At 41.8% G+C, this 24,185-nt stretch overlaps 2 long non-coding RNA genes across 2 annotated transcripts in view; one reads left to right on the forward strand and one right to left on the reverse strand.

The window, feature by feature from the left end:
• The window catches only part of LOC309620123, a 424,602-nt gene that overhangs the window by 391,058 nt on the left and 9,359 nt on the right, over positions 1-24,185 (reverse strand). The window lies entirely within an intron of this gene.
• Positions 176-23,030, forward strand: LOC309620131. The gene is made up of 2 exons (XR_014239435.1): positions 176-12,976; positions 19,593-23,030. It is a non-coding gene; the product is annotated as an uncharacterized lncRNA (long non-coding RNA).

Here is a 24,185-nt window from a genome sequence, read left to right on the forward strand (position 1 = left end):
AGCCTTTGCACATACTATTTTCTTTGCCTGGAAAACTCTTCTCCCAACTCCTCACATGGCTGATTACCTACTATGTATAAAATAGATAAACAATAAGGACCTACTGTATAGCACAGGGAACTATACTCAATATTTTGTAATAACCTACAAGGGAAAAGAATGCGAAAAAATATATATATATATAAAACTGAGTCACTGTGCTGGACACCTGAAACTAACATGACATTATAAATCAACTATACTTCAATAAAAAACAAAAAGAAAATAAAAACAAAGTCAAACACAAACTTTTCCCAAACCTGGGCAAGGCTGCTGAGCTTCTGACTTGGATGTGGCTCCCAGTCTTCAAGAAATGCCTTGGGACATCCTCATGGTACATGTCCAACTGATCTTTGAATTGAACTGTACTCCTTTGGGATAGAGGCTGGGGCTGGGGTGCTCATCCTGTACAGGGCAGTCCTGAATGAAGCCACAGTAGCAAGGCCACTGTCAGGACCTCCCAGGATTCAGTGCATTATACTTGTGAACCCGCAGTACCCTCTTGCCCCTTTTTGTCTCTGCCTTGTGGAGATGACTGGGAGGAAATTTCTACACCTTTCTGAACCTCAGTTTTCCCACCTTGACCTGGGTCAGAAAGTCTTAAACAGGAGTCCTAGGGGCTGCCAAGGGTGGGGCTTGTGTGGGGGAGGGTAAGAGAAGGAAGAAGGAGCTCAAGCAGGCAGGGAGCTGGATGTCACATTCCACTTGTATCTGTTCTACATTCTGAGCCCTCCATTCACAGAGTAAGAATTCTGCAGCTAAATCAAGTTGGAAAATCTCAGGGCTGGGCACTTTGTCTTGAATTTGATTTTCACAGCTCTCAGATCTCAAAGAACCATCCTTTCTTTTTCTCTTGCCTCTTTTCCCTGTGATCCCTCCCTCCCCACTATTTCCCTTCCCCTCACTTGCCCAATCCCTCGCTCCCTGGAGACCATTTTCCCAAATTGCAGATACCTTTCACTGGGACCCTGGCCCAAATCCTTGTGACAGGGCACACCTGCCTGGATTTGGGGAACAGTGTTGGGCCTGTGGAGTCTGAGGCCCACCAACCAAGAAAGCAGTCTGGAAAACTTAGACAGCAGGCAGGCTCCTTGCCTACATGCTGGGGACTGCAGTCAGTGAAATGGCAGCAACCGGTAGCCAACTCAGGAAGAGTGAATACTTCCTTTTCCTCTGAGCCAAAGCTCAGTGGTCCTGTGGGGAACCGAGAATGTGTGCCAGCCCCCAAACTCTATTCAAAGCATTCAAGCCAATAAGTATTTATGAGGATCTTACTTTGTGCCGGGTCTGGTGCTGAGCACTCTGATGTTGCAATGAGTAATCAGTGAGTTGCAAGGCTCTCTCAGTCTTTCAAAGGAGCTGGACACATGTACTGGTGATAGCAATACTAATACAGGAGGAGAGATCCAATACATGGCCCCCCCAGCCTCTGACTTCATGTCTCTTGACCACAGATCACATTACTCTTACCCTCTCCAACCCCAAGCCCAGAAAGAAGGGAGGAGGCTTAAGCACTCTGAGGAGTGGGGATTGGAGAACCTCAGAGGCCTCATCATGCCCCTACAGGTTGGAGATGAGAGCCTTCCAGCCCAGCAGGGCTCCTCAGCATCTTTAGTCCAGGTCAGGATCTATTTTACTAATGGTTTCCCCAGGGCTGGCCAGAGCACTGCCCAGATGCTAGAGCCTCACTGCTCCCAGGTTAGTAACATGTTGTCTTCTCCAATTAACAATTGAAAGACAAGACTGTTATAGGGAGAGAGGGAATGCCTTCTTCAATTTCAGGATCTTTCTTTCGTAAGCATTGAGGATTGACTGACTAACATTCTAATGAAGACTACCCTTTTCAAAACACGGTTTTTATTCAGTTTAAAATCCTCAGAATTTCAGAGAGGGCACAGAGTTTCAGCTACCACCAGTGCCCATATCAAGGTGTGCTGCAAGTTCTGCCAAGGATGTCCCCAAGGTCACTGGGCACTATCTGGAAGCTCATCACGGCACTTGGGCTTGGGCCTTGGACTGCAGGATACCCAGCAATGAGGTGAAGTTTATTCCTAATTTCTCTCCTTCTGTTCTCATAGCACAAACAGGCTTGGAGGAAGGGACTTGGCCTGGGGAGATGGAAGATCCAGCAGATCAGAGGAAGAGGGAGGGGAGGCAGTGAGGAATAGTGGAAGGAATCTAGACTTTGGAATCAGGTGATCCAAGGCCCAATTATGCCACTAGATGTGGACCTTAGGAAAATCACTTCTCTGATCTTTAGTATCCTTATTTCTAAAAAGGAGATAATAATAGTACCTCCTTCATAGGGTTATATTGAAAATTTGAGATATACTTCACAAAATGCCTGAAACAAGGTAGACTGCTTAAAATAGGAGCTATTGTCAGAAGTAGTATTGTCCCATTATCATCACTAATATCATCTTGATCAACAATCTAGATCCTTTGGGGACCTAGAGCAGGTGACAATGAGCATGCTTGCCACTTGAAGCATGTGGTTTAATTACCTTGTCTTGATGTGAGTGACCCTAGATGTTGAAGAAATATGGTGCAGAGCCTAGGTATGAGCTCATTTAGAGAAATCCAAGCTGCCTTGGAGTAACTTCTCTACAAAAAGAAATTTCTGGCCTTTTTCTGAAAGAGGAATGGTATTCTGTTGTGATGGTTAAAGTGACCTTGTCAGTATCTCTGCAGATCACTGGACCTGATACTCTTCCAGACTGGCCTTGAGTACATTCCACCTCCTGCCACTTCTGGCTCCAGGGTCCACTTCCTGATGGCTCAGTGGGGGAAAGAGCAGCATGGTAGCTCCATTCTCAGGCAGTCACACTGACTTCACAACTGTGGCTCTTTGAGGATGCTGACTGCAAATGATGAAGTGTTCCACTTATGCTGGAACATGCTGCCCTTTGTGATGTTCAAGTGCCTACTCCATGTTTTTGGACTGATGTAGTCTGTCTTTCAAATGACAGGTTTTAGGGTGTGTAGGAGGGTGGCACAGCATTTCAAGGACAGATCAGTAAATGAGAATTCCACGTCCCATTTGCTCCATTTGTAGTCTTGCTGAGCCATGCTCTCCTAAGACTGTAGCAACACCAGGAACCCTCTGGGGTGACATTCTGTTCCTATCCCAAGGGGTTGGTAAAGCTGTGTCTTTGTCTGAAAGCTAAACATATTCCTTGGAACTAAGGTGGAACAATTTTTATTTTCCCATTTTACAGATGAGCTAACAGAGTCAGAGAAGTGAAGTGAACTCACCTAAGGTCACAAGCTAGTAAGAGAAACAAAACAGTGTGATATTGAGGGGCCTGGTAGGCCGTGAATGTTGACAAACCTGTAGTAATCAGACAAATGGCGCCTTTTCTCGCCTCTCCCCTCCCCTCCTCTCCCATCCCCTCCCCTCGCCTCTCTTTCCCTTTCCTTCCCTTCCCTTCTCTCTCTATGCTCTACCCCTTGGCAATCTTACCCATTCTTACAGCTTTCAATATTTTCTGTATGCTTAGGGCTCCCAAAATCATATCTCCAAAACTGACCTCTACTCTAAACTCCAATGTCAACTTGACATCACTACTTGACTATCAAATAGTACTTCTTTAGACTTTTTTCAAGTTCTAGCCAGGGAAATTAGTCAAGAAAAAGAAATAAAAGGCATCCAAATTGGAAAGGAAGAAGTAATACTATTTCTATTCACAGTTGACATAAAAATGTTAAAGAATCTATAAGAAAGCTACTAGAGCTAATAAAGAAATTCAGCAAAGTTTTAGGGTACAAAATCAACACACAGAAACCAGTTGTGTCTCTATATACCAGTGATGAACAATTCAAAAAGGAAATTAAGAAAACAATCTCATTAAAAATAGCATCTATAAAGTAATTTAACGAAGGAGGTGAAATACTTGTATGCTGAAAATGCAAAACACTGTCAAAAGAAATTAAAGAAAACCTAAATAAATAGAAAGGCATCCCATCTTAATGGGTAAGAAGACTTAATATTGTTGGGATGTCAATACTCTTAAAGTGACCTACAGATCTAACACAATATTTATCAAAATTGCAGCAGCTTTTTTTTTTCAAGAAATAGAAAAGCTGGACTTTCAACTTCATGTTTGGAATTACAAGGTGCCCCAAATAGTCAAAACGATCTTGAAAAAGAAGAACAAAATTGAAGGACTTACACTTCCCCAATTTCAAACCTTACTGCAAAGCAGCAGTAATCAAAATAGTGTGGTACTGGCATAAGGGTAGAGATACAGACCAATGAAATAGAACTGAGGTCCAGAATTAAGCCCACACGTCAATGGCCAACTGATTTTTGTCAAGGGTGCCAAGTTCACTTAATGGGGGAAAGAATAGTGTCTTCAACAGGTGGTACAGAGGCAACTGGATTTCCATGGGCAAAGGAAAAAATTTGGACTCCTTTGTAAATAAGATCGTCTATACCAATTTTTTTCAGATTCCACATATATGCGTTAATATACGATATTTGTTTTCTCTTTCTGCCTTACTTCACTCTGTATGACAGTCTCTAGGTCCATCCCCTATATCACACCTTGAACAAAAATTAACTCAAAATGGATCAATGACCTAAATATAAGAGCTAAATCATAAAAGTCTTAGAAGAAAACATGGGGGTAAATCTTCATGATCTCAGAGTTGGCAATGGATACTTAGATGTGACACAAAAAGCACAAGCAACAACAACAACAAAAATAGATAAATTGCACGTCATTAAAATTAAAATAAACTTTTATGCATCAATGTACATTATTATGAAAATGAAGCGGCAGTGTACAGGATGATAGAAAATATTTGTGAATTATACATCTGATAAGGGTTTTATATTTATTATATTCAAAGTACACTTACAATTCAACAACAAAAAGACATAAACTCACAAAAAATGAGCAAAGGACTTGAATAGACATTTCTTCAAAGTATATATGCAAAGGGTAATAAGCACATGAAAAGATGTTCAACATCTTTAGTTATTAAGGCAATGCAAATCAAAGCTTCAGTGAGATATCACTTCACATCTACTAGGATGTCTATAATTTTTTTAAAAAAGGAAAATAACAAGTGTTGGTGAGGATGTGGAGAAGTTGGAACACTGGTGCTCTGCTGGTGGGAATGCAATTTGGTGCAGCCTCTATATAAAACATTTTGGCAGTTTCTCAAAAAGCTAACTATAGAATTAGCACATGACCCAGAAATTCCACTCCTACGTATATATCCAAAAGAACTGAAAAAAAAAAAACTCAGCTACTTGTACTTGCCCAATGTTCATGACAGGATTATTCACAGTAGCCATAACATGTAAATAACTCAAGCATCCATCAACAGATGAATGGATAAGTAAAATGTGGTATATATATATAATGGAAAATTATTCGGTCATAAAAATAAATGAAATTTCTTACATATGCTACAATAAAACTTGAAAACATTATGCTAAGTAAAATAGTCAGACAAAAATGGACACATATTATATGATTTCACTTCTATGAGGTACCTACACTAGACAAATTCATAGAGATAGAAATTAGATTAGAAGTTACCAGGGGCTGGAATGAGGGAAGAATGGGAGAATATTGCTTAATGGTTACGGAGTTTCTGTCTGGGGTGATGAAAAAGTTTTGGAAATAGTGGTAATGTGTTCACAACATTGTAAATATAATTAACGCCACTGAACTGTATACTTAAAAATAGTAAAAAAAAATGACAAGTTTTATGTTATACATATTTTACCACCCAAAAAATGGTGAAAAAAATGTCAAAATTTATCTCAGTCCTGTGCACTTATCTCTACCTACACTACCCTCACCTAGATGCATGTTTTCTAGTTTTCAGAGCTTAAATTTTATCCTTCTTTTGTTAAATTTATTTCTAAGTTTTCAATTCTTTGTGATGCTATTGTTTTCTTAATTTTGTTTTGGGGTTGGTCATTCCTATTGTATAGAAATGCAACTAATGTTTGTGTACTTGTTGATCTTGTATCCTGCAATTTTTCTGAATACATTTGTTAGCTCAAATAGTATTTTTGTGGTTTTTAGAATTTTCTGTGTATAAGAATATAGTTTTACTTCTTCCTTTTTAATCTGAATGCCTTTTATTTCATTTTTTTCTTAATTGGCCTGGCTAGAACTTCCAGTACAATGTTGAATAGAAGTGGTGAGAGGGAATATCCTTATTTTGTTCCTGATCTTAGGGGGAAATTTTTCAGTTTTTCAGTATTATGTATGATATTAGCTGTGTTTTTGTTTTTGTTTTCATAGAACCCTTTATCAGGTTGAGGAAGTTTCCTTATATTCCTAGTTTGCTGTATGTTTTTAATAGGAAAGGATGTTAGGTTTTGTCAAACAGTTTTTCTGGTATTTACTAAGATCATGTGGTTTTTGTCCTTTATTCTATGAATATGGTATATAATATTGAGTATGATACCATTTTTAGAAAGTAGTCAAGTAAAAATAAACAATAGATTCTGCAGGGGTACATAACATATATTTCAAAACTTGGAAAATAAAAGACAGGGGCCTGATAAACCCAAAGTTTGGAACCATGGTCACTGTTAATGGGAAGGGAGGTTGGGGTGAGCTAGGGAAGGAACACCCAGATGGTTGCAATGCTGTTGGGAATGTTCTTGTTCTCATTTTGGGTGGTTAGTGGATCCGTGTTTGTTTCACCGTTACGCTCTAAAATGTTCTCTTATTTTTCTGTCTGTATCAAATATTGTCAAAAGATGTAATACATGGGACAACTAAAGTGTCTAGAAAAACAGACCTCATCCTGTGGCATCCAGGCTGGCCTGGCAGCAGAGAAGGAGCCTCTAAGAGGGGAGCAGTGGTGCCAGGTACAGGGCAGAGTCATGCCTGGGGAAAGGGGTCCCAGGGATCATAGGCACTCAAGTGGAGATGGACAAAAGCATCTTCAGCATTAAATCTATCCCACTGGTTGGTTGGGCATTCCTGGAGGGCAGGTTGAGCCTCCTGAGTGCCCAGCATCCAGAATGTGCCTACTAATGTAGACTCCACATAGATAGAAGAGTGCAGGCCCACCTGTGCTAATCTAACTCAGGACCCAGTCAAGGCCTGGAACCCTAGCTCCTGAAGTAGAGTGGAAGAAGTGCTTGTACAGACCCTCAGGGTAATAGATGTGATCCTGCTCCATAAATTGTAAAGCCTCGTGTCCATAGAAATGTTTAGGGGTCTGTGCTGTTTCCCTGAATTTCACCCCAGCCTGAGGCTGCTTGGAGTCAGCCCACCTCTCTTTCATTTGCCCCTGAGTGTACTAGCGATGCTGGAGAGATCGGCACTGCAGAGCCTTCAGGTTTGTATTGGAAGCTTGTGGCCCTGAACAGAACAGATGGGTTGGCAGCCATTTAGAATCAATTGATTATGATTAAAGCCTCAGTGGGTAATGCAGGGCCCTGCAGATGGAGGCCTGTCACTTCCGCTTGTGTTCCTACTCCATCATCTCTGGCTGACTTCTTGGCATGCTGATGCAAGGAAGAAGCCTGGAACCCCAGTCTGGTTCTTCAGCGCCTATTGGGATGTTCTGGGCCTTCGTACATGTCAATGGGGGAAACACCTTCACCATTCCAGGTGCAGTCACCATTCTGGCTGGCTGTCTTTCCTCCCCATCCCCAGTAAATGAATCCCTATTAACACATATCTGGGCAACTAACAGCCTCTGAACCAGTCTCCCTGCCTCCATGATTCCCCTTTTAGTCTACTTTCCACGTGGCAGCCAGGGTGAGCTTGTACAAATGAAAATGTGACTGTGCCTTGGCCTGCTGAGAGTGTACCCTGAAGACAAAGTCAAAGCTGCTTAAATTCCAGAAAGTCTTCCAGTATCCTTTTAAAGTGATCGGCCTTAGCTTTGTTGCAGAGTTACTGAGTTTTAGACTTGCATGCTCTTCGAATATCATCTAGTCCAGACAATGACAGCATCAGGTCATTTTCTGGCCTCAAAAAAAAAACAACAACTATATTTTTGCCAAAGTTTACCCAGGGAGAAGGAGCAAAGTCTGGATTTGAACACTGACCTGTTTCTTAATCACGCACCCACCAGGCCGTGGGAAGTCTCCAAGTATGGGACTTCCCAAAGTCTCTATCAGATGGTTGACCTGCAGTGACAGGTTGCTCACCATCACAAGCATCCTATTCTAGTGGGAGGCACTCAGCCATTAGCTCTTGATTTGACTGAGCTGAAATCTACCTCCTGGCCTGAGCTCTGCTCACTAGAACCAGTTAGAACAAGCCTAGACCTTTTCCCCAGTACTGCCCTGTCAGGACTGGCAGCCAGTGATCAAGTCCCTTCCTCCTCATCCCATTTCCTAAAGCCTTCTGGGACCCTCAGCCCTCTGGCCTACCTCCTCTGGAGTACTCACCCTGTTAGAACTAACTCATCCTCATAGCCCAGAAACAGTTTTTAGAAATCAAAAATTTTTTTGTGCTTAAGAGCTTTGATGCCACACAGATCTAGGTTCAAATCTCCACTAGACTGCTTATTAGCTTTGTGACGCTGGCCAGATGACTTAACATCCACAAGCCTCAGTTTCTGCACATGTAATACAGGGTTGACAATGGTACCTTACTCATAAGGTTGTGAAAATTAAATTGAGTTAGTTTATGTAAAACACTTGAAATACTGCCTGGCACATAGTAAACACTTAATAAAACTGTGTTTGTTGCACTGCACATTTCCCTGGATTCACTTGGGAACAGGCATTTTACTCTGAATTTATTTATAAAAAATTATTGAGGGGGCTTCCCTGGTGGCGCAGTGGTTAAGAATCCGCCTGCCAATGCAGGGGACATGGGTTCGAGCCCTGGTCTGGGAAGATCCCACGTGCCGCGGAGCGACTGGGCCCGTGAGCCACAACTACTGAGCCTGCGCGTCTGGAGCCTGTGCTCCGCAACAAGAGAGGCCGCGATGATGAAAGGCCCGCGCACCGCGATGAAGAGTGGCCCCCGCTTGCCGCAACTGGAGAGGGCCCTCGCGCAGAGGCGGAGACCCAACACAGCCACAAAAATAAATAAAAATAAATAAATTAAAAAAAAAAGAATTTATAAAAAAAAATTTATTGAGGTATAGCTCACATGCAGTAAAATATACAAACATTATCTGAATGTTTATCTATGTAAATGAATGTCTACATATTAATAAATATGTATAACTATAACCCAGCTCAAAATATGGAGCATGTTCTTTATCCCCTTCTCTCTGCTCCTTCCCATTCAATACCTCATCCCTAGATGTACTCAATAATCTGATTTCTATTACTATAGTTTAAGGTTTGTCTCTTCTAGAGTTTCATATAAATGGAATCATGCAGATTATATTTTTGTCTGACCTCTTTCATGCAGCATAATATTTTTGAGGCCCATCCAAATTATAGGGCATATCAGGGTTCATTCTTTTTATTCCATTGTACCACATTTTGCTTACCCATTCAGCTGTTGATCGACATTGGATTTTTCCAGTCTGGGGCAAATATGAAAAATGCTATTATGAACATTTTAGTACAAGTCTTTGTGTGGACGTAAGTTTTTACTTCATTTTTGTAAATACCTAGGAGTGGAATTGCTAGGTCATATGGCAACTCTATATTTAACTGTATAAGAATCTGTCAAACTGTTTTCCAAAGTGTTTGTATCATTTTAGGTTGCCACCAGCAATATATGTGGAATCCAGTTGCTTCCCATTCTTGCCAACAGTTGTTATTATCAGTCTTTTTAATAGGTTTTTAGTAGCCTATCTAGTGGATGTGTAGTAACAAGAATTCATTAAATGACTATTCTGTGCTCAGTGTTGATAAAGGCTTTATATTGGGCGCAGTGGGTGTAAAAATTACAATTATGAGGACACCTTTTCTTCAGTATTACTACTGCACAGACATCAGAACATAACAGCTCTGTGAGGTAGGCATCTCAGGAATCATTATGCTATTGTACAGATGAGGAAACCGCAACTTATTCACTCATTAAAGAGTGAAACTGCTCTGTGTCAGATGTTGGGCTGGACTCTAGGAAACTGACAAGCCAGCCAGTTATTTCTGCCTGCCACAGTGAGGGTTCCAGGCCAGGTCAGTCTCACAAACCAGATATAAAAATATAAGTGAGACTTGAAGCCAGGCTAATCTGGACCCCAGCCCTTTTGACCCTGCCCTTTTTTGGGCTCAGCCTAATCTAGGTTTGAGGGTTCTTTTTGCAGAGGAATTATTTTTCAAGTTGGGATAATGATGCTGTCATAGCAAGACTGAGGTCAGGAGCAGAGGAGCAGAGGGCTCTCCAGGACAGATAGCACATGACCAACAAGTGGCCCTGTAGTTGTTAGGTATGGACCTCTTGGCCATCCTGGTGTCACTCAGACTCATTCATCCATCACTGGGGGTAGAGCCACACCATGGCTGGGCAGAAAATCATCACTTATAATAAGACGAAATTTCCACCCTAGGGATTTTCCCCTGGGGGATCATATTTGGGGACATTCACGGATGTCTTTGTGCAAAGTCTCTTTGAATCACTAGATGCTCTGTCCTGATGACCACCCCAAAGTGATTTTCATGCATTCTATGGGGCCTACAACTTAAGTCATATATCTTCCAAACTTTCCTTAAATTGTGTGGCAATCAATCCAGCCCTTCTCAAGCTATGCAGATATAGTTACACAGGCGGAAACTAAATTGGCAATATATCTGAAAGGGCAGAGTAGGATAACACATGCCTCCTCCCACGCGTATATCCCACTCTCTGTTTGTTCCTTTGGATAGTATGCTAGGGAAATGGGGGACACTTCCCAAAGGGCCTTTTCTGCCATTTCCTCAGAAGTAAGATGTATGCTGTTCTTCTGAAAAGCTGGTTCTTGAAGAGTTTTACTTTTAAATAATCATAGCACAAACCACAGCAGCCTTGGAGAACCTGTCCTCCTCTCCTGCTATCCTTCAAAGGGTGCTTAACACAGGCCACCCTATAGGTTAACATGGCTGTGGAGTAGAAAAAGGACTGAGAGTGCTAATTGAAACTGAACTGGGGACTCTAAGGCATACTGACAATCCAAGGGGACGTGTTGGAGGCATTGTCAACCTGTGTGCATCCACTGATGTAAGTCCCACTTAGGGGGCCCCAACAACTGTAAATAACATTTTCTTCTCAAGGAACCCATGTCAGCCCCTGTTCCCTTTTCAGAGTTCTTTTGGCTATTCAAAGTTGTATGTATTTCCAGGTTAATTTTAACATTAGATTTCATATTTCTACAAAACATTCTGTTTATGATTTTTATTTGGAATTGCATTGAATCCATATAAAAATATGGGGAGTTAACATTTTAACAATATCGAGTCTTCTGACCCAGCAACACAGTATATTTCTCTATTTACTTTGTTATATTTTTTTTCATTTTCTCAGCAATGTTTCGTGAATTTCAGTGTATAAGTGTTTTATGGGTTTTGTTTTGCTTTTTTGGTCAGACATTTCTGTTTCATAGTTATGAAGCTATTATAAGTGTAATTGTTTTCTTATTTCAACTTCTTTATTGACAGTATATAGATCTGCAATTGATTTTTGTATATTGATCTTATCCTGCAAACTTGCTGTATTCATTTCCTATGACTGCTGTAATAAATTCTCACAAACTCCGTAGCTTAAAACAACACAAATTTATTCATCTCACAATTCTGAAGATATTCTGAAGATTAGAAGTCCAAAATCAGTCTCAGTGGGCTAAAATCAAGGTGTCCTCAGGGCTTTGTTCTTTTTCTTTTCCACCTTCCAGAGGATGCCTGCTTTCCTTTGTTCATAGCCCCATTTTTCTACTTCAAAGCTACCAGTATAGCATCTGCCAACCTCTTCCTCTCTCTCTCTCTCTGACTCTGCCCCTTCTGCTCCTTATTATAAGTACTCTTGTTATTATATTGGGCCCACCCAGATAATCCAGAATAATATTTCCATCTCACGATCTTTAACTTAATCACATCCACCAAGTCCTTTTTGCCACATAAGGTATTATATATCCACAGGTTCCAAGGATTGGGACTTGGGCATCCCTAGGGGACTGTTATTCTGACTACAACGTTTACCAAAGTCATATAGTTTTAGAAATTGTTTTTTAGATTCAGTCAGATTTTCTATGTAGACATTGATGTCATTTGTAAATAAAAAGTTTTTTTCTTTTTCAACCTATATGCTTCTATTTCTCTTTCTTTTTCTTTTTTTTTTTTTTGAGGAGGGGCTTACTGTGCTGGCTAGAGTCTCTAGTACACTCTTAAGTAGAAGTGATGAAAGTGGACTTCTTATTTTGTTCCAGATCTTAAAGCAAGATCTGTATTCCACTGTTGTGTGTAAAGTGTTCTATAAATGTCGATTAGGTCACATTGGTTGATAGTGTTGTTCAATTCTTCTGTATCCTTAACTGATTTTCTGTTTATTGCGAGCAAGGTATCAACATTTCTGAATGTAATTGTACATGTGTCCTTTTCTCTTGCAATTCTGTCTTTTTTTTATGTTTCGAAGATCAGTTATGAATTACATAAATGTTATGAATTTTATAGTCTCTTGATGAATTGACCTCTTGATCATTATTAAATGACCTTATTTATCCCTGGTAATATTCTTTACTCTGAAATTTACCTTGTCTGACATTAATATAGCCACTTCAGCTTTCTTTTTAATAGTGTTAGTATGGTTTATCTTTTCCATCTTTTTACTTTTTAGCTATTTGTGTCTTTGTATTTAAAATGTCTTTCCTGTAGGCAGCATAGAATTGGGTCTTGCCTCTTTATACAGTCTAAGAATCTCTGCTTTTTGTCAATTTGAACCATTGCACTTAATGGGATCATTGATATGGTTGGGTTTAAATCTATCACCTTGATGTTTGTTTTCCATTTGTCCCATATGTTTTTTGATCCCATTGTCCTTTTTTTCTTCCTTCTTTTGAAAAAACTGTATATTTTTATAATTCTATTTTATTTACTTTTTGATTTCTTAGCTATAACTTTTGTTTTGTTATTTTAGTGGTCGTTTAGGGTTTCTAGTAAACATCTTTAACTTATTGTAGTCCACCTTCAAGGAATACCATATCATTTCACAGATAGTATAAGAGCCTTACAAGTATACTTCCATTTGCCCCTTCCCAGTCTTTTTGCTATTATTGACACACATTTTACTTCTACATATATTATAAATTACACATTACTTTATTATTTTCGCTTAAGCTGTGATTATTTCAAAAAGTTTTAAATAATAAGAAAAAGAATCACATATATTTACCCACACAGTCACCATTTTTGGCGCTCTCCATCATTTATAGTCACATTTCTATCTGTTATCATTTTCCATCTTTCTGTTTCCTTTCTGTAACAGCTTGTAGGGAGGATCTCCTGGTGGTGATATCTTTCACCTTTTGTATGCCTGAAAAAGCTTTTATATCATTTTATTTTTGACTGCTACATTTCCTGGATATGGAGCTTTAGGTTGACAGTTTTATTTTTCTTTCAATGCTTTTTTTTTAACATCTTTATTGGAGTATAATTGCTTTACAATGGTGTGTTAGTTTCTGCTTTATAGCAAAGTGAATCAGCTATACATATACATATATCCCCATATCTCCTCCCTCTTGCATCTCCCTCCCACCCTCTCTATCCCACCCCTCTAGGTGGTCACAAAGCACAGAGTTGATCTCCCTGTGCTATGCAGCTGCTTCCCACTAGCTATCTATTTTACACTTGGTAGTGCATATATGTCCATGCCACTCTCTCACTTCGTCCCAGCTTACCCTTCCCCTTCCCCGTGTCCTCAAGTCCATTCTCTACATCTGTGTCTTTATTCCTGTCCTGCCCTTAGGTTCTTCAGAACCTTTTTTTTTTTTTAGATTCCACATATGTGTGTTAGCATACGGTATTTGTTTTTCTCTTTCTGACTTACTTCACTCTGTATGACAGACTCTAGGTCCATCCACCTCACTACAAATAACTCAATTTCGTTTCTTTTTATGGCTGAGTAATATTCCATTGTATATATGTGCCACGTCTTCTTTATCCATTCGTCTGTCGATGGACATTTAGGTTGCTTCCATGTCCTGGCTATTGTAAATAGTGTTGCAATGAACATTGGGGTGCATGTGTCTTTTTGAATTATGGTTTTCTCAGGGTATATGCCCAGTAGTGGGATTGCTGGGTCGTATGGTAATTCTATTTTTAGTTTACAATGGAGAAAAGACAGCCTCTTCAATAAATGGTGCTGGGAAAACTGCACAGCTACATGTAAAAGAAAGAAATTAGAATACTCTCTAACACCATACACAAAAATAAACTCAAAATGGATTAAAGACCTAAATGTAAGACCAGACACTATAAAACTCTTAGAGGAAAACATAGGCAGAACACTCTATGACATAAATCACAGCAAGATCCTTTCTGAGAAAAAGAGAAATGGAAATAAAAACAAAAATAAACAAATGGGACCTAATGAAACTTCAAAGCTTTTGCACAGCAAAGGAAACCATAAACAAGACCAAAAGACAACCCTCAGAATGGGAGAAAATATTTGCAAATGAAGCAACTGACAAAGGATTAATCTCCAAAATTTACAAGTGGCTCATGCAACTCAATGTCAAAAAAACAAACAACCCAATCAAAAAATGGGCCGAAGAACTAAATAGACATTTCTCCAAAGAAGGTATACAGATTACCAACAAACACATGAAAGGATGCTCAACATCACTAATCATTAGAGAAATGCAAATCAAAACTACAATGAGGTATCACCTCACACCGGTCAGAATGGCCATCATCAAAAAATCTACAAACAATAAATGCTGGAGAGGGTGTGGAGAAAAGGGAACCCTCCTGCACTGTTGGTGGGAATGTAAATTGATACATGTCTCTTTTTTCTGTCTCCTTTCAAGATTTTCTCATTATCACTGGTTTTCAGAATTTGTCTATGATGTGTAGACAAATGTAGTGTAGTGTTCTTCATGTTTCTTGTGGTTGGTGTTTGTTATGATTTTTTGGTTTATGGTTTTCATCAAATTTGAAAAAAAATTGACCATTATTGTATTACACAATTTTTCTGCCCCCTCTTTTTCAGAGATTTTAGTGATATGTTCATTAGGCCACTGGAAGATGTTCTATAGCTCAGTGATGCTCTGCTATTTTAAAAAAATCACTTTTCTCTCAACTTTCCATTTTAGATGGTTTCTGTTGCTGTGTCTTTGAGGTCACTTATATTTTTTCTGCAATATCTAATCTTCTGTTAATCTCATCCAGTAAATTTTTAAAATCTCATACACTGTAGTTTTCTTCTGTAGATGTTTGATTTGTGTCTTTTTATATCTCTATGTCTCTACTTACTTTTTTTTTACCACATGGAACACAATTATAACCATTGTTTTAATGTTCTTGTCTGCTAATTCTGACATCTGTGTCAGTTATGGCTTTGTTTCAACTGATTGATTTATTTGTTGTTGTTTATATTTTCCTGGCTTATTGTATGCCTGCTAATGTTTGTTTGGAACTAGATATTTTGAATTTTACCTTGTCAGGTGCTAGATATTTTTGTATTCCTATAAATGTTCTTGAGCTTTATTCCAGGATGCAGTCAAGTTAATTAGAAACAGTTTTATTCTTTGGGGTCTTACTTTTAATATTTACTTTCTGGGAGTGAGGCATTGTTCAGTCTAGAGCTAATAATCGCTCAGTCCTGAAGCAACACTTTACTGTGTACCCTCCCCAATGCTAGCTGAATTATGAGTGTGTCCAGTTGACTTATGGGAGCAAGTCCTATGCCAGTTTCTGTGTGAGTGCTGTGTTCTTCACTCTCATCCTTGCTTTCCCCAGCCTTGAATAGTTTCCTCACATGCATGTGCTGATCAGTACTCAGCTGAATACTTGAGGGGGATTCTCTGCAGATCTCTGGAGTTCTTTCTCTATACATCTCTCTCCTCTCCAATATTCTGCATTTGAACTCGAGTGCCATTGTCCTCCCAGACTCAGCTCTGTCTCCTCAACTCAGGGATACTGTCAGGCTCTGCCTGGGTTCCCCCTCCTTGCATCACAGCTTGAGAACTCTTCCAAGGCAGTAAGCTGGGACAATCATAGTGCTCAGCACATTTGTTTCCTGTTTTCTGTGGAATCTCTGTCCTTTGTTGGGTGATGTACAGTACTTTGAAAACTGTTGCTTCACATATTTTTGTTTCTCAAGCAGGAGGATAAATCCAGTCCTTGCTACATTATCCTGGCCAGAAGTGGAGTCTCAATTTTATGTAAAATTAAAATTTCATTTAAAATTAAATTTACATTGAAGTAGCCACATATATATTTGAACAATACCATTCTAGAGGATTATAGAAGTTCAGTGTGGCTGAATTGCAGAAAGAAAGGAGCATGTTGCCAGATGAAGCTGGTCTAATCGGGCTCTCTGTTTTAGATTCAAGCTATTTGCCACCCTAGCTTTACTCAGCCCCACATGCCTTCAAGACACAAAGTCATTTTCTTAATGAAAAGCCCCATTTGCCACTGCTATTGCCATATCACCTAGAATTGCCAGCTGTTTCAGTCACCCCCTCTTCCAGGGTAAGGGCTAGATTCCATTATATCTCCATTGAGTCCACTGTGGTGCTACCAAGGCCTGATACAACTGGACCCAGTAGAAGATTCTAGACTCAGAGGAACTGCCTCATTGAACATGGGATCTCACTTCCATAAGTGAGAGATGCCTGAGGGGCCAGATAACACCACTTGGAATTACAGGTGAGGTAATAACTTCTGAGTTGGATTTTCAACAATAAGCAACGGAAGATAGGGTGGACTGTTTTGAGGCAAGGTGGTTCCATTCCATTCCACCTGTCCATGGGTGTCCAATGTGACTGAACAACCAACCAAATTTCTTTTGAAACTCTGGCCAGCTCCATAATTTACCACTTGCTATTTGCTTTCACTCCTTTCTTACCTCAGTTTACTTTTTCCTTCACTCCTGCTGTCCTGTGACTGAAATTCTAAATAAAATCTTAGGATGCAAACTTCGCCTTAAGGTATGTTTTTTTAGGCAACCCTGTGTAAGACTGTTTTGTAGGTCATGGCCAGAATTTAGGACTTCAGGGCCCTGCAGAGCCCATGAAGTGTGTTAAGCGGGGGAGTGATAAGTGTGTGCTTTAGAAATTTCACACAGGCTCCTGAGGGGAGAATGGGTTTTATGGAATAAGAATAAAGGCAATAAGGCCAGTTAGGGAGGATAATGCTATAGTTTAATCCAGAGTTGATGTCTGCTTGGACTAGGGTGGTAATGGTGAAGTAAAGGAGAAGCTGATATATTAGAGAGGGATTTGGGAGGTAGAATCAAAAGTAACTGATGATGGGATAGATGAAAAATAGGAGGATGAGTGAGGAGTCATACTGGAATCAGAAGTTACTAGCTTTAATAACTGGTTGAATGTTGTCATTCTCTGATATGAGGGAGACTGTGGAGCAGAAAGTTTGGAAGGAGAAGATGAATTTGATTTTGAACATATAGAGGATACTACAGGCCATCTAATAGGATGGATTTAATTCTGCCTTCGTGGGAGTGAGCATGCATTCTTCAGTCTCTCAGTTATTACTGAGCAGTTGCTAGGGACATGACCCGAGTCTCTTGGTCTTTTAGTTTTGCCCAGTAGCAGAGCAGAAGTCAGGTCTCTGGGACTAGAAATATTTTTCTTATGGTTTACTTTGATTTCTGTCTTGTAATTCACCTAGATGCCTATAGACATTGAAAAATACCACTGCTCTTTAAAGAACAAGGGCCCAAAAACCCTCAGCAGGAAGTTGAGACCCAGCTGTGCTTGCTGTGTCCCCTTTAATGTGGCAATCTGAACTGTGCCACCTTTACGCTACCACCACAGGCTCTCCAAGAAGCAACAAGTAGACCCAAAGCCCACCCAGGGCTTCTCTGCCTCATTTAGTTGGGCCTTCGGCTCAGGCTCAGCAATGTTCTCTCTTTCCCAAGGAGTCCCAAGGCTTAGCCTATTCATCAGGCCCCTGTCTGGAGCTTTGAGGATTTAGGTTTAATTCTGAGGACAAGTCTCATCCCAGGCATAAAGCTTGAGGCTTTTGGGCCCTCACTGCAAGCAGCTGTGAGGCAGGTCTAAGTTATTACTCAGGCCGAGTTGTTAAAGATCTGGAAATTGAAGCTATTTGTACCCCTGCCAAGCACAGCTCTCTGGTCTGGAAGAACCCCGGCTGTGTCTTGAATGGATGAGTAATTCTCTACCCACACTGCAGCTTCATCTGTAAGCAGGGTCCAACTACCTGTGTAAATAGACTGACTGGGCAAAGATTTGGCAAACTATCCTGCACATTATGTGGCTTCCAAGCCTGCACCTGCCTACTTGTTAGTCTTATATGCCAGGAGCTGGTCCCAAGTTGAAACAGCCTAGGGTAAAAGGATGTGGTCTTGGGTCTTGTCTGGAGTATTTTGGTTTGCTTCAATGCCACAGACATTTGCAGAGTGTCTATTAGCTGCTCTACTGGGCACATGGCCATAGGTCACACCTGGTCCTTGCCCTATTGATGTTGGAAATTTGGAGGCACAGGTTGATCTGTGATCAGCTATTATATAGAAATTAGTGATAGGTTCTCTGAGCTACAAATTACCCTGGTAGCCAAATAACCAAAGGGACTGCAATCCAACAGGTATCCAACTGCAATCCAAGGTATCCTGGAGGAGGTAGCATTTGAGCTGAGTCTTTCGAGAAGCAATTCTTTAGACGGGTGGAGATCAGACTCAGGGTACTCCAGGCAGAGAGGACTGTGTAAGCAAGGGAAAAATGTGATATGGAGCAGAGTCTGCTCAGGCAGCAGGATGAATTTTGAGGTGTTTGAGGGTAAAGAAGTGGGAAGGAAGGAGGGGCAACAGCCCTGATAGGACTATCCTCGGAGATCTGACAGCTACATTGTCAAGTGTGTTATTCAGCATGTGCCCTGGAGCCAAGGAAGTTGTTTGAACTGCATGGGGGTAGGCAGTCCTGTGACAATCACGAAGACCTGTCTTTTGAAAAAGACAGTTTAGAGAAAGATCATTTGCAGAGAAAATAGAGTTCTATTCTAAGGCTTTCAGCAAGAGTTGAGGAGGGTCTGATCTGAAGCGCCGGCAGTGGGGTTGAAAAAGAGAGGGCACATTGAAGACATACTGAAAGAGAGTGAATGGATAGGGTTTGTTCCCCAAATACAAAAGAGAGTCAGAAGGAAGGTGGTTCCCAGGATGCCTCCAATGAATCTCCTAAGAGAAAGAAAGCACCGCTCCTGAGATGGGAAGTCCTGGAGGAGCAGAAGAGTGGGGGTGAGCTGATGGGGTCAGGTTTGCCACATTGGAGTGCAAGGTGTCTGTGAGGCACAGCTGCCAGGAAAGAAAGGGCCCACGTTAAATCTTCAGCTTCTAATCTGGTCTGCTGCAGGGCACCGCCCGTGCAAACTCAGGTGGGGATGTGGCTGCTCTACCCGGTAGGGCAAAATGGGTGCCTTGCCACAGGGATGGCCACACCTAATTCCGAAAGCCTCATCAAATGTGAAACCCCATGAGGCTCCCAAGCTGGCCCCAGTCCCGATCCTGTCTCTGCTGAGGAGTAACTTCAGTTAAAGAGCCTGCAGAGCAAAAGTAACAATTTTGTTCATTTTCTTGTTGGCAAAACACCCGAAAGTAATAGAATGATTTTAGCAGCTTTTACAGGCCTTTGGGGGCAATTACCTGGACTCAGTAATGGAAAGATCAAACCCCTTTTGCTAGAATTAAATGCTTTCCCTCGGGCCTTTGTAGAATTGTTGATTGGTTGATGGGAACCCACTCGGGGGACTTTATCTGCGAAGGCCTAGAAGCCAGTCCATCTGAGCCTTCTTGTGTTGGGGATGGGTGTGGGTGGCATGTGGCAAAGAGGATAAGGAAGCCCCAAACTCCAAGCGTCCTGGCATCCCAGATGTAGAATGGGCAGGCCCTCAGATTCCACCTCATGTATCACTCCTACTGTACCAGTAAAGGCATTAAAGCTTCAATATGGGTCAGGGACTGGTCCAAAGCCACAGAGCCAGTCAGGAGTGAAATCAAATTTGACCCCACTTCAGACTTCTGGTTTGGTGTTCTTACCTTTACCCCATCTGGGCTGATCTTCCACTGCATCCATCCCAGTGGGGGTAGTTCAGAAGCAGCAACTATAGGGTCAGACTTTCTCCATACTAGCCATGGTCCTATGGGTAGTGGGGACCGGGGAAGAAGCCCGGGAAGTCCTCTGTTGGGAATGACTCAACAGAGAGTTAGGGCCCCCGGGCCCTGGTAGGTGGGATCCTGTCCCCCAAGAGGCTGCTCAGAGCGCCCCTTCCCAGTGGGAAACATTGCCATGGGCTGGCCTTGGCCATAGATGATTAGCATGCAGCTCAATAAACGACTTCATTAACCACCACTGACACTCAACATACGACCTATTTAAAACCAGTCTTTTCTATTCTTTCCAGCCTCTGAACTCATCAACTACTAATTTCTCCCTTGCTCTGGTTCTTTCTGTCATAGAAACTTTTAATGTCAGCTACTCTTTCTCCGTAGTGGCGAAACTTGAAGGAAGATTGGGGAGCCTTGAAAGAAGCTTTCTTTCAGTAGGAGAGGGCTGTGGTGGCAGTGGGAGAGGGCGGTGTCACAGGCAGGTCTGTTTTCCATCTGCAGCCGGACCAGTGTGCTCCTCACCTGCCCCTCATCCTCCTGTGCACAATGATGGCTGCTGCCTTACCACTTTCTGCCTGGGCCCTTCAAATTAATCTGGACCTCAGGATTTGCACCACTTCTCAGGAATCTGCCCAGAAGCACTATCCCATGTCTGAATGCTTGGGAAAAACTGAAGTATGACCTTTCTCTGCCAGTCCCTAAAGGGAAATGGATGGCTGGGGTAGCAGTAGTGCGCAAGGGCAGGACACCTGTGATTTTCCAATGCCTTGCTGGGTGATTTTAGTATCATCCAATTTTAGGGAGCAAATAAGTTTGGGAAGGTGGCAAGTGGGCAGAGACCTTTGGGAGAGACTAAGGCTGGTTCGTGACCAGGACACAGGGCCAGACAGGAATAACCTGAATAACTTGCCTCCAACATGCCAGGGCACAACTTCTAAAAGTTTCCAGTGAAGCCGTGAGTACAAGGATGATATCCAAGATGCCTTGCCCAGAGTTGGCACCAAGGAAATGATCATAGAATGAATGGTTCCAGATGGATGGAACACAGTTCATGGACAATCATTTTCATTTAATTTTCTCTAATTTGTTCTTCCAGGTATTTCCACTATATTTCATTTCATGTATTAATTTTGGTATTGAAGCTCTGGTTTATGAGCACTTAACACAGTGTCTGGGACACAGTGAGCAGTCAGTAAATATCACCTGCTATTATTATAAATTAGCATTTTAAGCCTTGTTAATAGCCTGTAGCTATTTTTGGTCTCCAAGTCAGTCTTCTCTGGGAGGAAGAGTTACCGGAAAATCCGGTGCTACAGGCTGCTATAGTCTCTAGGGTGGCCTCAGCTCCATCAGGGCCCAGATCCTAGGAGCACCTAAGTTGCCCAAACATACTGAGGCTGGGAGAAAAGAAGCAGGAAACCCAATCACCAGTGGTGGTACAGACATGGCACAGGGCATTGTCCTGCCAAGTACAAAACTTATTCAACCCCACAATCAGGACCGGGATGACAAAATGGATTTTCAGAGGGGCAAGAACTAGTCCAGGGTCCGACAGCAAAGCATGGCAGAGCAGAGTTAGAGGCCAGAGCTGCAGCCTCGGTCACATCAGGTGGCCTCTCTGCTGCCTAGCTCCACAATCTTGAGAGTCATGTTTAAGGCTTCTCTGGGAAGGTTAGATGTCATCTCCCCTGTCCTCTTTCACTCCGGGGCCAATAAAAGAGTTTGGAGAAAGAGAAGAACAACAGACAAATAAATAAGTAAAGGTGTCTCTCTGTATTAAAAGAGCCTTCTCCCAGCTGCTCAGCCACTCACATGACTGAAGCAGAGCTAAAGTCTGACCATGTCCTATTCATCTCTCTCTGGTAAGCAGAGTGCAAAGAGGGCTTTCCCCGGACCACTGCCACAATCTAGTCTCACACAGCAACTAGAGTGATCTTTTAAAAACACAAGTCAGATCACATCCCTTCTCTGCCTAAAGTCCTACAATGGCCCCATTTCATTCAGAGTAAGCGCCCAAGTCCTTATGGTGGCCTGCAAGGCCCTCTATGCTCTGGACCCCAATGTTTTGCTGCCCTCCTCCCTCCCCCCCATTCCTCTCCTGTGACCCCAGCGTCCTTGCTGCTCCTCAGTCTCGCAAGGACCATGCATTTGCTGTTTACTCTGTCTGGGTCATCCTGCTCAAGAGGCTTCTCCTTAGGGAAGCCGTTCGTGAAGGTCAGATTTAAAGTTGGCTTCCTCAGCTCCTCTTCAAACTCTTCTGATTCTGTAGAGGGCAATTAGCTCCACTTGATCTTTTCCTCGTTCGTTTATCTGCTTACTTCTACACTGGGACCTGGAATGATTTTAAAGAACAGGGCAGCCTTTCAACTGATGTGTATGTAATGTGAGTGAGAAATAAAACTTGGTTGTTTTAAGCCATTGAAAATTTGAAGTTGTTTGTTTCTTCAGCAAAACTTAGCTTATCCTGATTACTACAATCTTCAAGCCAAGTCATTAAGAGCTGCATGGACGCTTTGGAAATTTCAGGCAGAATCCTTTCCTGAAGTAGTTGGGAGGCATGCCTAGCAGGATAGTAGGAGGTCAGCTCCCACATTCACTAGCGCATTGCTGTAAAATGCGGTGTACAATTTTCCCAAACAGGTCACTACTGGGACTTTGGATGGAAGGATTCTTTGTTGTGTGGGACGATCCTTCACATAGCAGGGTGTTCAGCTTCCCAAATTCTAGTCTTATCCCTTCAGGCATTATGACAACCGAAAACACCCCACCATTTAAAAATGCCTCTTAGGGGGCTGCATCATCCTCTGTTGAGAACCCCTTGGGTAGGTGCTTGCAGACATTTCCATTAAGGCAGTCAACCTACTCCTAAGGTGAAATTCTCTATGCAAAGGCTATGCATATGAACCTGGCCATGGTCAGACAATGTGAAGATATTGGACTGGCTGATAGGGACTATTTATTATCCTCATTTAATGAATGAAAATACTGAGGCTTCAGAGGTGAAATGACTTGTTCACGGTCATATAGCTTGTGAGTGGATCCACATCTTCCGGTTTGCAGTTCATACTGTACCCACTGTCATGATATGTGTGCCCAGTGCCCACGGGAGCAAATTAGTACTACAGTGGAAGCAACCCTGCTGGATGTGAATGGAGTCAGAGTGGTAAGGATTAACACCAAGAGTGAAAACTCAAATCTCCTCAGTTTGATCCTCCAGCAAGGAGCCAAAACCTGGCAGGCATGAGCAAGTTGAGAACACATCCACACCCTGATAAAGCCAGTTCCTCTATCTAGGCTCACTGTAAATTCCCTAGGGTTGGTTGGGAGGGCTCCTTTTTCCCCTGAGACCAGATTAACTCCACTGTTATACACACCATAGCATCCTGTACCTTCCCTCCATAACCCTCATCACATTTGCAGTTAATTTTCAGTGTCAGTTATGCCCCTCCCACACACACATACACACACAAAGAAGTGAGCTCTGTGAAAGCAGGGACCTTATCCGTACTGTTCACTTATGTATCCCCATCTCTGACACAGTGTTTGGCATATGGTAAGCACTCATGGTACTCATTAATGCTGTTCACCAGCTTCTAGCTCTCTGTTCAGGACACATGGTAGGAATACATTTCTTGGCCCTTTAACAGTTGAGTATGGCCATGTTAATAGTTCTGACCAAAGAGTTTTGAGTGAAAGTTGCATGTTACTCCCACAGAGAGCATCCAACCTCCAGTGTAAAATGCTCTGGAGGAGTTCTTCTTCCCTCTGTCACAGTGACCAGCAGCATCCAAGTTGATGGCTAATATGTCAGTTTACTTCCTAGAGTGAAGAGACATGGAGCAGGCTTCTAGCCTTCTAGCAATTAATATGCAGTGTGAATAGGAAATAAATCTTTGTTTAAAGTAAGCCACTAAGTTTGCAGGGCATTGTTTGTTACTGCAGTATAATATGGAATATTCTGACATAGAGTACTCA

Source organism: Balaenoptera borealis, assembly GCF_965194805.1.
Source record: "Balaenoptera borealis genome assembly, chromosome: X".
Lineage (NCBI taxonomy): Eukaryota > Metazoa > Chordata > Mammalia > Artiodactyla > Balaenopteridae > Balaenoptera > Balaenoptera borealis.